At 46.4% G+C, this 12985-nt stretch overlaps 1 protein-coding gene across 1 annotated transcript in view; it reads left to right on the top strand.

Moving 5' to 3' along the window:
- got1 (glutamic-oxaloacetic transaminase 1, soluble) overlaps positions 1-12985 on the top strand; it is a 76225-nt gene that overhangs the window by 56531 nt on the left and 6709 nt on the right. The window lies entirely within an intron of this gene.

The following is a 12985-nucleotide window of genomic DNA, read 5'->3' as shown; positions in this document are numbered from 1 at the left end:
GAAAATATGATTTCACATTTGCAAATGAGCATTAAAGAGGAAGTCATCATGCCAACTATTTTGATGATCCCAAATAACTGGTCTGGGAATCCTGTGCCTTTGATCGCGAGTGGCAAATAATACTTATTTCTTGTGGAGTTTGTGCTTTTTGAGGAAATCTGCAACCAGCTTAAAACATAATTTGTTGGAAATTAAAAATAATGCTATAAAATTCCCATCTTCCGAGGTACCCTTTTTTTTTTAGGTTTGAACTACTGAGCACATTGGTTACTTTTATGACTTCCAGGTGTTTGAATGAGATAGAAACATTTGTCCTGCGATGTCTCCAATGACTTGGTTGGCTACGTTTTCCATGGACTGACGCAGCTCATAAAAAAAGTTTCATATAACCCAACCTTGTGTTTAGAGATGATGATTTAGATTATGCAGGCAAGACCAGAACTGGGGACCATAATCATAAGATAGTCACTAAAAGTCCAATAAGGAATTCAGGAGAAACCCAGGGGATTTGGAAGGTTAAGAGGTTATTTGGTTGAAGTTTTCAAAATATTAAGGGTAAAAGGAGAGAAAATATTTGCACTGGTTGTGGAGTCTAGGGGCATTGTCAAAAATTAAAGCCAGAACATGGAGTGAAATTGGGAAACAGCTCATAGTGTGGCAAAGTTTGGAACTCTCGCAAATAGAAAATGACTCTGGATCAATTGTTAGTTTAAAATTTGAGTCTAGTAGATGTTAACCAAAGATATTAAGGGATATGGGGCAAAAGTGCTATGAGGTTTGGTCACAAATCGGCCATGATCTCATTGAATGACAAAACGGGTCTGCTAAGTGAAAACAAAAAATGCAGGAAAAATTCAGCAGGTCAGACAGCATCTGTATAGAGATAAAGAGTTAATGTTTCAAGTCCAATTGACTTCTTCAGAAAGCTCTGAATAAGAGTCAATTCGGCCTCAAAACGTTAATTCTGTATCTCTCTCTCCACAGATGCTACCAGACCTGCTGAGCTCTTCCAGCATTTTCTGTTTTTATTTCCAGCATCTGCAGTATTTTGCTTTTATACAAGGGGCTAAATAGATTCATTTAAAGAGAATACAGTTAAACCAGGTGGTGTAAAGGACAGAAGACATGGACATGTTGGACCATTTACTGTAAATGATTTGAGTAGTCTTAAATGAAGGTTAAAATTTATGGTGCATAACACCACTGGAGTTGGAAACTTACACAGGAATTAATAGGACATTGCTAATCTCAATTCAGAAATAAAGCACCAATTTTGCAACATTCAACATTGTAACTTTGAATCCTGCCCAAGGCAGTAACTAGAATCACAAGCCAAAAATCTATCTTGATTGATACTGACCTTGCACTTCCCATTTTGCAAAGTCTCTTTCTCCCTAACTCCCCCTTCAAGAAATCGGTGTGGTATTTGTCAAATGAACTATAGCCTGGAAAATGGACAAAGAGGATGGATTAACCAGAGAGGTAGTTAGTACTCACCTCCCAAGTCAGAGATTGCAGGTTCAAGTTCCACAACACCAATTTGCTTTTATATAACACCATAACATAGCACAAGGTTCCAAGCATAAGGTTCCAAGATGCTTTGCAAGAGTGTAATTGGACAAATATTGATCTTAAGCCAAAGAAGGAGAAATTCGGGAGTTAAGAGGGGGGGTTTTGAAGACCGTTTTAAAGTGTTGAAACATGCAAAATCTAGCCTGATACTCCAGTATTGAGCGAGTGCTGTACAATTGGAGGTGTACACTGTTATAGATAAGGCATTTATTACCTCTGGATCCAGTGACACACTTTTTGAAGGTGATGATCGGGGTTTTCAACAATGTCCCTTCTGTCCTGTATTTATCCCTCAATGAATAGATTCCTGAAACAGATAATCTTATCTATATCACACTCATGCTGGTGCTGTACACACACTGACTGCTATCTTTCCTACATTAGCAATTACACTTCAAAAGCACTTAATTGCCTGTCAAGTGCTTTGGTAGATCTTGAGATTGCGGAAGATGCTGTAGAAATTAGATCAGCTAAACTTTGAAGTTTTCTTTTGGACATCTAACAAGTAATTTCTATACTTTGTATTGTGCTAAATGCTGAACATTGAACTCTGAACTAATGAGGAGTAATGCTGCTAGGTTTGCTAAAGAGATTTGCTGTAGGTGGGTTGCAGAGGAAGCAGCACAGGCTTCCTCCAGCTTGTGATGTTTGAGATCACAGCAAGTGCCTGCTATAGTTTAGACTCTGAGATCTTCAGCTGTTCCCAATTCATGTGACAGATACTGAAAGCAGTCCATTCCTCCTTTAATGCACCTGGCAAATAGCTTGGAACTTTTTGCAGATTTTCATTGCAGCATTTATTGCCGGCAGCTGCAATGTTTGCACAAACCATTACAGAATGTGCCCAGGGTCGTCTCTGTTTATTGTCAGTCTAATTGTGTTGAAAGCTCTGGGCTGCCAAAAGAGTTCCTACAAAGACCTTCAATAATGTTGTTGCCAAAGCATCTGTCTTGCAGGAGTCTCTGAGCAACTGAGCTCTCTCTAGATATTTCTCCTAAAGCATGCAGGATTAAGGATTTTTTTTCAACACAATTTTCCGACAGCTCCAATCACACTTATGGGACATTTGCATTATTCATTCTCGTTCAAAGGTTGGGTACATTTGGGTTAATAGGTGAAATTCCTTGGCTGAGATCTATTACCTGAGCTCTGACCATTTGTCAATGGGGGAGGCGAAAGATTATTTGTTTATTGGTGCATATCACCTACCTCTCCCCTTGTGGTAAATACCAAGGGCATCAATAAAGCTGAAGCCAAGAAAATACTTGCTGAAGCACCTAAACCTGTGCCAATGGACTTTACCTAGAGGCCCTCTGATGTCATCCAGGTCACAGTGGAGTCTTAAGAAACTTGATAAATTTCTTATCAAGTTCCTTGGATCCTCTTGTGACCCGGATGATTTCTGAGCATTTGGACTGGTGCAAATTGTATTGGAAGTGCAGAAGTGTGTTCTCTGTTCTGCTCCTCTGGATGTCATGCCACCTGTTTAGCCTTGGCACCCAATGTTAAAGATTGGCAGAGAAAAGGCAAAAGATGGGACCAGAATTGAGGCTCTGATGTGGCTTTACGAAGATTGCCACTTGATTTAATTTAAGTAGATGTCGTAGCTGGTGTTTTCCTTCTAACCGCCTATCCCACAGCAATAATAAATCTTATTCTGCAATTCTAGCTGTTCCTGGGATTGGCACTCTGTGCAAATCTTCCACGTTGATTGAACAGTGGGTTTGCACCATGTGATTGAGATGCCTCTCCATCAGTCCAATTATTTTTGGGAGATTTTCTGGGGGGGTTTCAGATTCCAGCATCTGCAGTATTTTTTACCTTTTTGAAAGTTTTCCTTGGATGTGAGTGAGGCTGACTAGGCTTTTTTTAGTTCATTCCTGGGATGGGGAACATTGCTAGCAAGGCAACAGTTATTGTTCATCCCTAGTTGCCCTTGGAAAAAGTGGTGGTAGTGAGCCAACCTCTTGAACTGCTGCAGTCCATGTGGTGTAGGTACATTCACACTGCTGTTAGGAAGGGCATCCAGGTTTAGGAACCCTAGTATTGTTACAAACCAGGACGTTGTCTGGCTTTAAGGATTAGTGGTGTTTGCATGGGTCTGCTGCCCTTATCCTTCAAGGTGGTAGAGGTTGTGGGTTTGAAAGGTGCTGTTGAAGGAGGCTTAGAGTTGCTGCACTCCATCTCATAGATGGTGCACACTGCTTCTGTATGTGCCAGTGGTGGAGGGGCTGAATATTCAAGGTAGTGAATGGGGTTCCGAATGAGTGAGCTGCTTTGTCCTTGTTGGTATTGAGCTTATTGAATGTTTCTGGAGCTCATCCAGGCAAGTGGAGTATATTCCATCACACTCAACAGTCCAATGCTGTCCAGTTCTTGCAGCCAGTGTGGATATGGCTTGTTCAGTTCAATGATGACCACACACTCATCCCAGGAGGTTTGATGGTGAGACTTGCCATTGAAGGTCAAAAGGATAGCAGATTGATGGACATTTTATTATTGGAGATGGTCACTGCCTGGCACTTGTAAACCAAGCTTGGTTAGTCAACTCTGTCTAACGGTTTATTAGTTTGGACTTCTACATATTCCGAGAAGTTGTGAATGGGACTTGCGGATGTGCTTGTAGTTTTGCAGGCACCTCTTTAAAGGTTTCAGTATTTGGAATTCTTGTCTTTAAACCAACAAATCTTTGTTGCAGCCGTACTGACTTTGATCCAATAATCTATTGGTTTCCTCTAGTAAGTATGTAGATTCAAATTTACAGCACTGCTTCTGTGGGTAATGTGCTGTACTGGGTATGAAGTATTTAACAGGAAATCCATGTCTTTTAGTAGGTTTTTCGGAAATAAAGCCTTTGTGGTTAGTACCCCACTTAGAGGGAACTAGTTGGTTTGCGTGCTGGCAATCTAGTTGCTTTAAAGATGCAAGATTGGCATCCAGTTCCCATCCGTGCCCTGAAGAATTACATTTATTGACGTGATAGCACCAACAAGCTCTGTTGCACACATCTCCAGCAAACTGCTGGCATCAGATGCTAGTCTGCATTTAGCAGTGGGAATGTTTTTTTGAAAAAAGAAACACACTTAAGTGATGGATCACTTTCAAACCTGAATACTCAGCCCTTACCCAAAATAAATATCTGTGTAGGTACACCGGTCCAATGGGGAGATTCACACTGCTTGATGATAGCATCATAGCGCTAGCTCCTGCTCTGTAACACAGCTCCCCATTGAGAGGTTGTATCTCAAACATTGACCTTCTGTTCTTGGATACTGATAGAACGTACAAAATAGGAGCAGAGGTAGACCTTTCAGACCTTCAAGCCTGCCCTGCCATTCAATAAGGTCATGGCTGATCTTTTTGTATCAAGTTCAACATTCCCATTTACCACCAATAACCTATGGTTCTGAGCCTAACAAGAATCTATGTACTTGTGCCTTAAAAATATTCAGTGACCCCACTTCCACCACCACTTTGAGGCAGAGAGTTCCAAAGTCGCACAACCCTCAGAGAATTTCTCCTCATCTCTGTCCTAAAAGGGTGACACCTAATGTTAAAACCATGCCTCCTAATTCTGGATTCATCCACTGGAGGAAACATCTTTTCCCTGTATACCTTACTGTTCAGAATCTCGTATACTTCAATCACGTCACCCCTCACTCTTCTAAACTCCAGTGCAAGCAAGCCCAGTCTTTCCAATCTTTCCTTGTAAGGTGACCTGCTCATTCCAGGTATCAATCTAGTTAACCTCTGAACCGCCTCCAATGCATTTGCATCCTTCCTTAAATAAGGAGACCAAAACTGTGGGCACTATTCTAGATGCGGTCTCATCAATGCCCTGTACAACTGAAGAATTCCGTCCTTATGTTCAATTCCTCGTAATAAAGGGTAGCATTTCATTAGCCTTAATTGCTTGCGGGACCTGTATACTAACCTTTTGTGATTCATTCAAGAGAGTTGTTTACATTTACCATGTTAATCTTCGTGTCTTCACTCTTGTCAAGTGACTGCTAATTGTTTAAAACTCAATGCAATATTTGGAATTTTTCTGTTTTATCAGGTGAGGTATTAAATTGAGTCACCTTCTGGCTTAAGAGGATGTTTAAGTAAGGTAAAATCGCCATAGTCCCAGGTGACCATAGGCTGGTTTTCCCCTTTTTGAGGGGGAGAGCTGACTGGTGGTCATTTAACCTGAGGAACATCACCTCTGGCGAGGGGCAAGGTTGAGAAGACGGGGCCTTCATGGATGACCTCTGCCAATACAGGAATTGAGCCTGTGCTGCTGGCCTCGCTCTGCATCACAAACCAGCTGATGGCAGTTTAGCTCGGTTGGCTAGACAGATGGTTCATGATGCAGCGCGAGGCCAACAACATGGGTTCAATTCCCTTGCTGGCTGAGGTTGTCCATGAAGGTCCACCTTCTCAACCTTGCCCCTCGCCTGAGGTGTGGTGATCCCACCGGTCAGCTCTCCTCCTCAAAGGGGAAAGCAGCCTATGGTCATCTGGGACAATGGTGACTTTACTTACTCTGGGGCGAGTTTAGCTCTGGAGGATGTTGATAGATCCTGTGGCATTTGTCAAAGCAGAGCAGAGTGTTGCTGTGGTATCTTGGCAAACATTCCTCCCACCAGTGCCAACATTCATTCATCTAACTTTTTGTTTGCAAAATTTTGCTGTGTAAATTGACAACTGCATTTTGCTTCAATAGTGACCAGAGTTTAGAAGCAAGTCATTCCATTTGAAATGTTTTGAGACTTCCTCGAGATATGCTAGGAACCATATAAGTGCAAAGTGTTCAGTTTACAATTTGCCTCCACCATCTCCCCCTTCTGCAGCCATTAATCATCATTTGGAGTATCAGATATTAAATTGTTTCATGGCCTGGGAAACTTGCTGTTTTTTTAAATTTTAAAGCAGCAGATAATGCCCCATGGTTTGATGCAAGTGTTCCCACTGAAAACGGTGGAGAGACCAAGGTGTTGGTGGATTGGCAGCGCCCTTGGTCAGCACACTTTATTCACAGCTACTTTGGGTTTCCTGTCGACCCTATTAAGTTTGGGTTCGTTCTTTCAGGCCTTTTAATACAAAACAACTACACTAATTGATCCACATCCCTTTGTCCTGCAGGTCTTTGTACCATACAATACTCAGGGCAGTAATGCCATCCAGCTGTACCGCCTGTGTGTTTTGTTTTGGATAGTTGCAGATTCACAAAGGACCCGAGAACTTTATATTTAAAAAAAAAAACAAGGAAATGGGGGGTGGGGGGGGGGGGGGGGATCATACTTTTTATTAATGGGAAGCAGACTGTTTGGCTTCGAAAAGGATCTTGTGCAATTTGAGAGTCTGTTGAGAGCGTCTGTTTTGGTGCCCTGAAGGAGTCAATTAGATGTACACATAACATACCACCAGGGTCTTTTGACGGCTGCCAGGCGGTGTCTCCTTCTATTTAGAAAAAGACCCCAGGTATCCGATAAAGTTATGTTGAGGAATCTGCTCGAGGACCCTCATCTGCTTTGCGAAATCTGACCTCTGAGGATTGAGCTATTTCTATATTGGGCTGGGTGGTGAGCCAGGGCCTCTCGTTCCCAACACGAGGAGCTCATGCAAATGTTGGCAACCCCGAAATAAACCTGTTAGATCTGTTAAAACAGGACACTGGGGAGACCTTTCCATCTATTTTGTATTCCGGGTTTCCAAGAGGCTGCTTTCAGTGAGTCTCATTGTTTACTGTCTCCATCCATCTCTCTACTCTCTCTCTCTCTCTCTCTCTCTCTTTTTCTTTCTGCTCGTTCTCTTTCTCTTTTTCTTTCTGCTGGCTCTTTTTTTCTCTTATTTTCTTTCTGCTCACTTTTTTTCTTTCTTCTCGCTCTCTAGAGTCAGTGTCAGGTTTTAATGTTTTTGTTTCCTTCTCTTCTTGTTGTTTTTCCCCCTCTGCCCAGGACCAATGGCTGGAACCACAAATTGGCGACTCCTGAATAAGTCTGTTTTTTTTCTTTTGAAAATTCCACTATTTAGATTCTTTGGATTTTTTCAAACCGATCTTTTGTGAATCATGCTCCACCTAGTTCCTGGTAAACCAACCAGTGGCTTTGGCCACTTCCTTGTTCCCCAACGCAGGCTTCATCCAGTACATTGAGGAAGTGGCTGTTTGTCACCTCCCACACCAGGTATTGAGGCAATTTGATCATGAGGGGTTTCAAAGCTAGGGCTTATACTGCCCCAGTCAAATATCCACATGGCAATAAGTGTCACCTGAAATACAATCAAGAATGAAAAATCGGCAATATTGGTGGGGAAGCGGGTGTCGTTTGAGGCCAAGAATATCGTAGTGGACAATGGAGGTCGATACGTGATGGTAAGTTGCAAGGGACGTGGGTGGTATTGGTAAATGTATACCCCCCGAACTGGGATGATGCCGGATTCATGAACCGCATGTTGGGGGGCATTCCGGACCTGGAGGTAGGAAGCTTGATAATGGGTGGGGATTTTAATACGGTGTTGGACCCAGCACTGGATCGCTCCAGATCTAGGACCGGAAAGAGGCCGGCTGCGGCCAAGGTGCTTAGGGGGTTTATGGATCAGATGGGGGGAGTGGACCCGTGGAGGTTTGCCAGGCCGCAGACCAGGGAATTTTCTTTTTTCTCCCACGTGCACAAAGCCTACTCCCGGATAGATTTTTTTGTTCTGGGCAGGGCGCTGATCCCGAAAGTGGAGGGAACGGAGTATTCGGCCATAGCCATTTCAGATCACGCCCCGCACTGGGTGGAACTGGAGTTGGGAGAGGAGAGGGACCAACGCCCGTTGTGGCGGTTGGATGTGGGACTGCTGGCAGATGAGGCGGTGCGTGGGAAGGTGAGGGGGTGTATTGAAAGGTACTTGGAGGCCAACAACAACGGGGAGGTGCAGGTGGGGGTGGTATGGGAGGCGCTGAAGGCGGTGATCAGGGGAGAGCTAATCTCCATCAGGGCTCATAGGGAGAAAATAGAGGGCATGGAAAGGGAGAGGTTAGTGGGGGAGACTTTAAGAGTGGACAGGAGATACGCAGAGGCCCCTGAAGAGGGACTACTTAGGGAAAGGCGACGTCTCAAGATGGAATTTGACCTGTTGACCACCGGGAAGGCAGAGGCACAGTGGAGGAAAGCGCAGGGGGTGACGTATGAGTATGGGGAGAAGGCGAGTCGGATTGTGGCACACCAGCTCCGTAAGAGGATGGCAGCGAGGGAAATAGGTGGAGTCAAGGATGGAAGGGGAGCTACGGTGCAGAGTGCTACCAAAGTAAATGAGGCATTCAAGGCCTTCTATGAGGAGCTGTACAGATCCCAGCCCCCAGCGGGGGAAGAGGGGATGCGACGATTCTTGGACCAACTGAGGTTCCCGAGGGTGGAGGAGCAGGAGGTGGCTGGTTTGGGGGTGTCAATTGGGTTGGAGGAGCTGCTCACAGGTCTGGGGAGTATGCAGGCAGGGAATGCCCCGGGACCGGACGGGTTCCCGATTGAGTTCTATAGGAAGTAAGTAGACCTGTTGGCCCCGTTGTTAGTGAGGACTTTTAATGAGGCAAGGGAGGGAGGGACCCTGCCCCCGACAATGTCGAAGGCGGCGATCTCTTTGATCCTGAAGCAGGACAAGTACCCACTGCAATGTGGGGCGTACAGGCCGATCTCGCTCCTCAACGTGGATGCTAAGTTGCTGGCAAAAGTTCTGGCTACGAGGATCGAGGACTGTGTCCCGGGGATGATTCACGAGGACCAGACAGGATTTGTAAAGGGTAGGCAGCTAAACACCAATGTGCGCCGGCTCTTAAACGCGATAATGATGCCATCGGTGGAGGGAGAGGCGGAGATAGTGGCGGCTATGGACACGGAGAAGGCCTTTGACCGAGTAGAGTGGGAGTACCTCTGGGAAGTGCTGCGTAGGTTTGGGTTCGGGGGAGTGTTTATTAGTTGGGTTGAGCTCCTATACAGAGCCCCGGTAGCGAATGTGGTTACGAATCGGCGGAGGTCGGAGTATTTTTGGCTGTATCGTGGGATGAGGCAGGGGTGCCCCCTGTCCCCCTTGTTATTTGCATTCGCAATTGAACCCTTGGCCATGTCATTAAGGGAGTCTAGGAAATGGAGGTGGGTGGTCCGAGGGGGAGAGGAGCATCGAATGTCGCTTTATGCAGACGACCTGCTGCTGTATGTGGAGGATCCAGTGGAGGGGATGGTGGAGGTCATGCAGACTCTAAGGGAGTTTGGGGATTTTTCGGGCTATAAGCTTAATGTAGGGAAGAGTGAGCTTTTTGTAGTACAGTCAGGAGACCAGGAAAGGGGAATAGACGATCTACCGCTGAGGAGGGCGGAAAGGAGCTTTCGGTACCTGGGGATCCAAATAGCTAGGAGCTGGGGGGCCCTACATAAACTTAACTTGGCGAGGCTGGTGGAGCAGATGGAGGAGGACTTCAAACGATGGGACATGTTGCCGCTCTCGCTAGCGGGTAGAGTGCAGTCGGTCAAAATGGTGGTCCTCCCGAGGTTTCTTTTTGTGTTCCAGTGCTTTCCAATTGTAATCACCAAGGCCATTTTTAAGAGGGTAGGCAGGAGTATTATTGGTTTTGTGTGGGTGAATAAGACCCCGAGGGTAAGGAGAGGGTTTCTGGAGCGCAGTAGGGACCGAGGAGGGTTGGCGCTGCCGAATCTGGGTGGCTACTACTGGGCAGCAAATGTGGCGATGATCTGGAAGTGGGTGATGGAGGGAGAGGGTTGGAGATGGCGTCCTGCAAGGAAACGAGCCTGGGGGCGCTGGTGACGGCACCGCTGCCGCTCTCGCTGACAAGGTACACCACGAGTCCGGTGGTGGCGGCAACGCTAAAGATCTGGGGCCAGTGGAGACCTCACAGGGGTGCAATGGGAGCCTCGGTGTGGTCCCCGATCAGGGCTAACCCATCGGTTTGTCCCAGGGAGGATGGACAGGGGGTTTCAGAGCTGGCATCGAGCAGGGATTAGAAGAATGGGGGACCTGTTCATTGATGGGACGTTTTCGAGCCTAGGGGCACTGGAGGAGCCGTTTGGGCTACCCCCGGGAAATGCTTTCAGACACATGCAGGTGAGGGCGTTTGTGAGGCGACAGGTGAGGGAATTCCCGTTGCCCCCGGCACAGGAGATTTTGTGTGCCAGGCTTAGCCTGATACAATTTAAGGTGGTTCATAGAGCGCACATGACGGGGGCGAGACTGAGTAAGTTCTTTGGGGTAGAGGACAGATGTGGGAGGTGCTCAGGGAGTCCGGCAAACCATGTCCATATGTTTTGGTCATGCCCGGCACTGGAGGGGTTCTGGAGGGGAGTGGCGGGAACAGTATCTAAGGTGGTGAAAGTCCGGGTCAAGCCAAGCTGGGGGCTAGCACTATTTGGAGTAGTGGATGAGCCGAGAGTGCAGGAGGTGAAAGAGGCTGGCATTCTGGCCTTTGCGTCCCTAGTAGCCCGGCGAAGGATCTTGCTAATGTGGAAGGAGGCGAAGCCCCCCAGTGTGGAGGCCTGGACAAATGATATGGCAGGGTTTATCAAATTGGAGAGGATAAAGTTTGCCTTGAGAGGGTCTGCGCAGGGGTTCTACAGGCGGTGGCAACCGTTCCTAGACTATCTCGCGGAGCGTTAGACGAAGGTCGGTCAGCAGCAGCAGCAACCCGGGGGGAGGGGGGGGGGGGGGGAAGAGAGTCTTGCGGGCGGCGGGGGGGGGGGCGGGGAGGAGAGGAGAAAGAGTCTTGCGGGGGGGGGGGGAAGAGGGAGAGAGAGCGAGTCTTGAGGGGGGGGGGATGTCTTGCGGGGGGGAGAGAGAGTCTTGAGGGGGGGGATGTCTTGCGGGGGGGGGGAGAGAGTCTTGTGGGGGGGGGATGTCTTGTGGGGGGGGATGTCTTGTGGGGGGGGGATGTCTTGTGGGGGGGGGGATGTCTTGTGGGGGGGGGATGTCTTGTGGGGGGGGATGTCTTGTGGGGGGGGATGTCTTGCGGGGGGAGGAGGGTGGGGGGGCATGTCTTGCAGGGGGGGAGGGGGGATGTCTTGCGGGGGGAGGGGGGATGTCTTGCGGGGAGGAGGGTGGGAGGGGGAAGGGGGGCTTGTTTGGGGGGGGTATTTGAGCAAGAAAATACATGAAGGATCTGGAAAACTGACATGTACGAGAGGAATCCAATGTACAAAGCTCTGTGTCATATCGATTTACCATGTTCATGCCTTGCTATGTGCGCTTTTTGTAACGGGGGGGGGGTCGTTTGTAAGGGTGAAAAATTGTGTTAAAATTCTTAATTAATATATTTTTTTTAAAAAAAGAATGAAAAACCTTGCTGTTAGCACTCCTGTCACTTTCACTCTCTCTTCTTGCTCTTATTCTTCAGCACTGTCCTTCTATTTGTTCCTTTTTCACTATTATTCCGACACACGTTCTCAGTGCAAATACTTTCTCACATTCTAGCACTTGTGCTGACTCTCTTGCCCAATACTTTTTTTATAAATTCAGTTTGTTATTTGCAAGAACAAGGAGTTAAAAAAAAAAAAAAATAATAATTTTTTATTCCAAATATGGGGCAATTTAGGGTGGCCAATCCACCTACCCAGCGCATCTTTGGGTTCTGGGGGTGAGACCCACGCAGACACTGGGAGAATGTGCAAACTCCACACTAACAGTGACCCGAAGCTGGAATTGAACTTGGATCCTCGGTGCTGTGAGGCAACAGTGCTAACCAATGTGCTACCAGCTCAAATTAGTTTTTGTACTGAACAGTTGACATCACTCACTACTGAGATTGAGACTCCAGGATTCTCGAGAGCAGATAGAATCCCTACAGTCAAGAAGGCTGCCATTTGACCCATTGAGTCTGCACCAACCCTCCGAAAGAGCACCCTATCAAAGCCCTATCCCTGTAACTCCACCCAACCTGCACATCTTTGGACAGTTGGGAGGAAAGCCGAGCACACGGAGGAAACCCCACGTGGATGTAGTGTATTTGCAGCACATTTCTCCATGTAATCATTTTGATTTTGTTTATGTTTTCCTCTCTGGAAATGTGTAATATTGTGGGACTGTTCTGAGTTTACTCTATATTCTTGTACACCAAAATCTATTGTGGGGAACTGAGAAATCGGTTTAATTCCTTTTAAACTATTGTCGTGCCTCGTGTTCCGTTTAAAAAAAAAAAAAAAAATTAATTAATGTGATGTGGACGTCGTTGGCTGGGCTAGCATTATTGCCCATCCTTTATTTCCTTTGAAATAAATGGTTTGCTCAGCCAATAGTTAACCACATTACTGTGGATCTATGGGCCAGACCAAGTCAGGATGGTGGATTTCCTACACTAAAGGACATTAGTGAACCAGATGGTTTTTAAACGACAATCTACGATGATTTCATAGCCATCATTAGACTTTTAATTCCAGATTTTTAT

The sequence above is a fragment of the Scyliorhinus torazame genome, chromosome 16 (assembly GCF_047496885.1).
Source record: "Scyliorhinus torazame isolate Kashiwa2021f chromosome 16, sScyTor2.1, whole genome shotgun sequence".
NCBI classification, from domain to species: domain Eukaryota; kingdom Metazoa; phylum Chordata; class Chondrichthyes; order Carcharhiniformes; family Scyliorhinidae; genus Scyliorhinus; species Scyliorhinus torazame.
The sequence above is the reverse complement of the archived record's forward strand: the minus strand, read 5'-3'. Positions and strand labels throughout refer to the sequence as shown.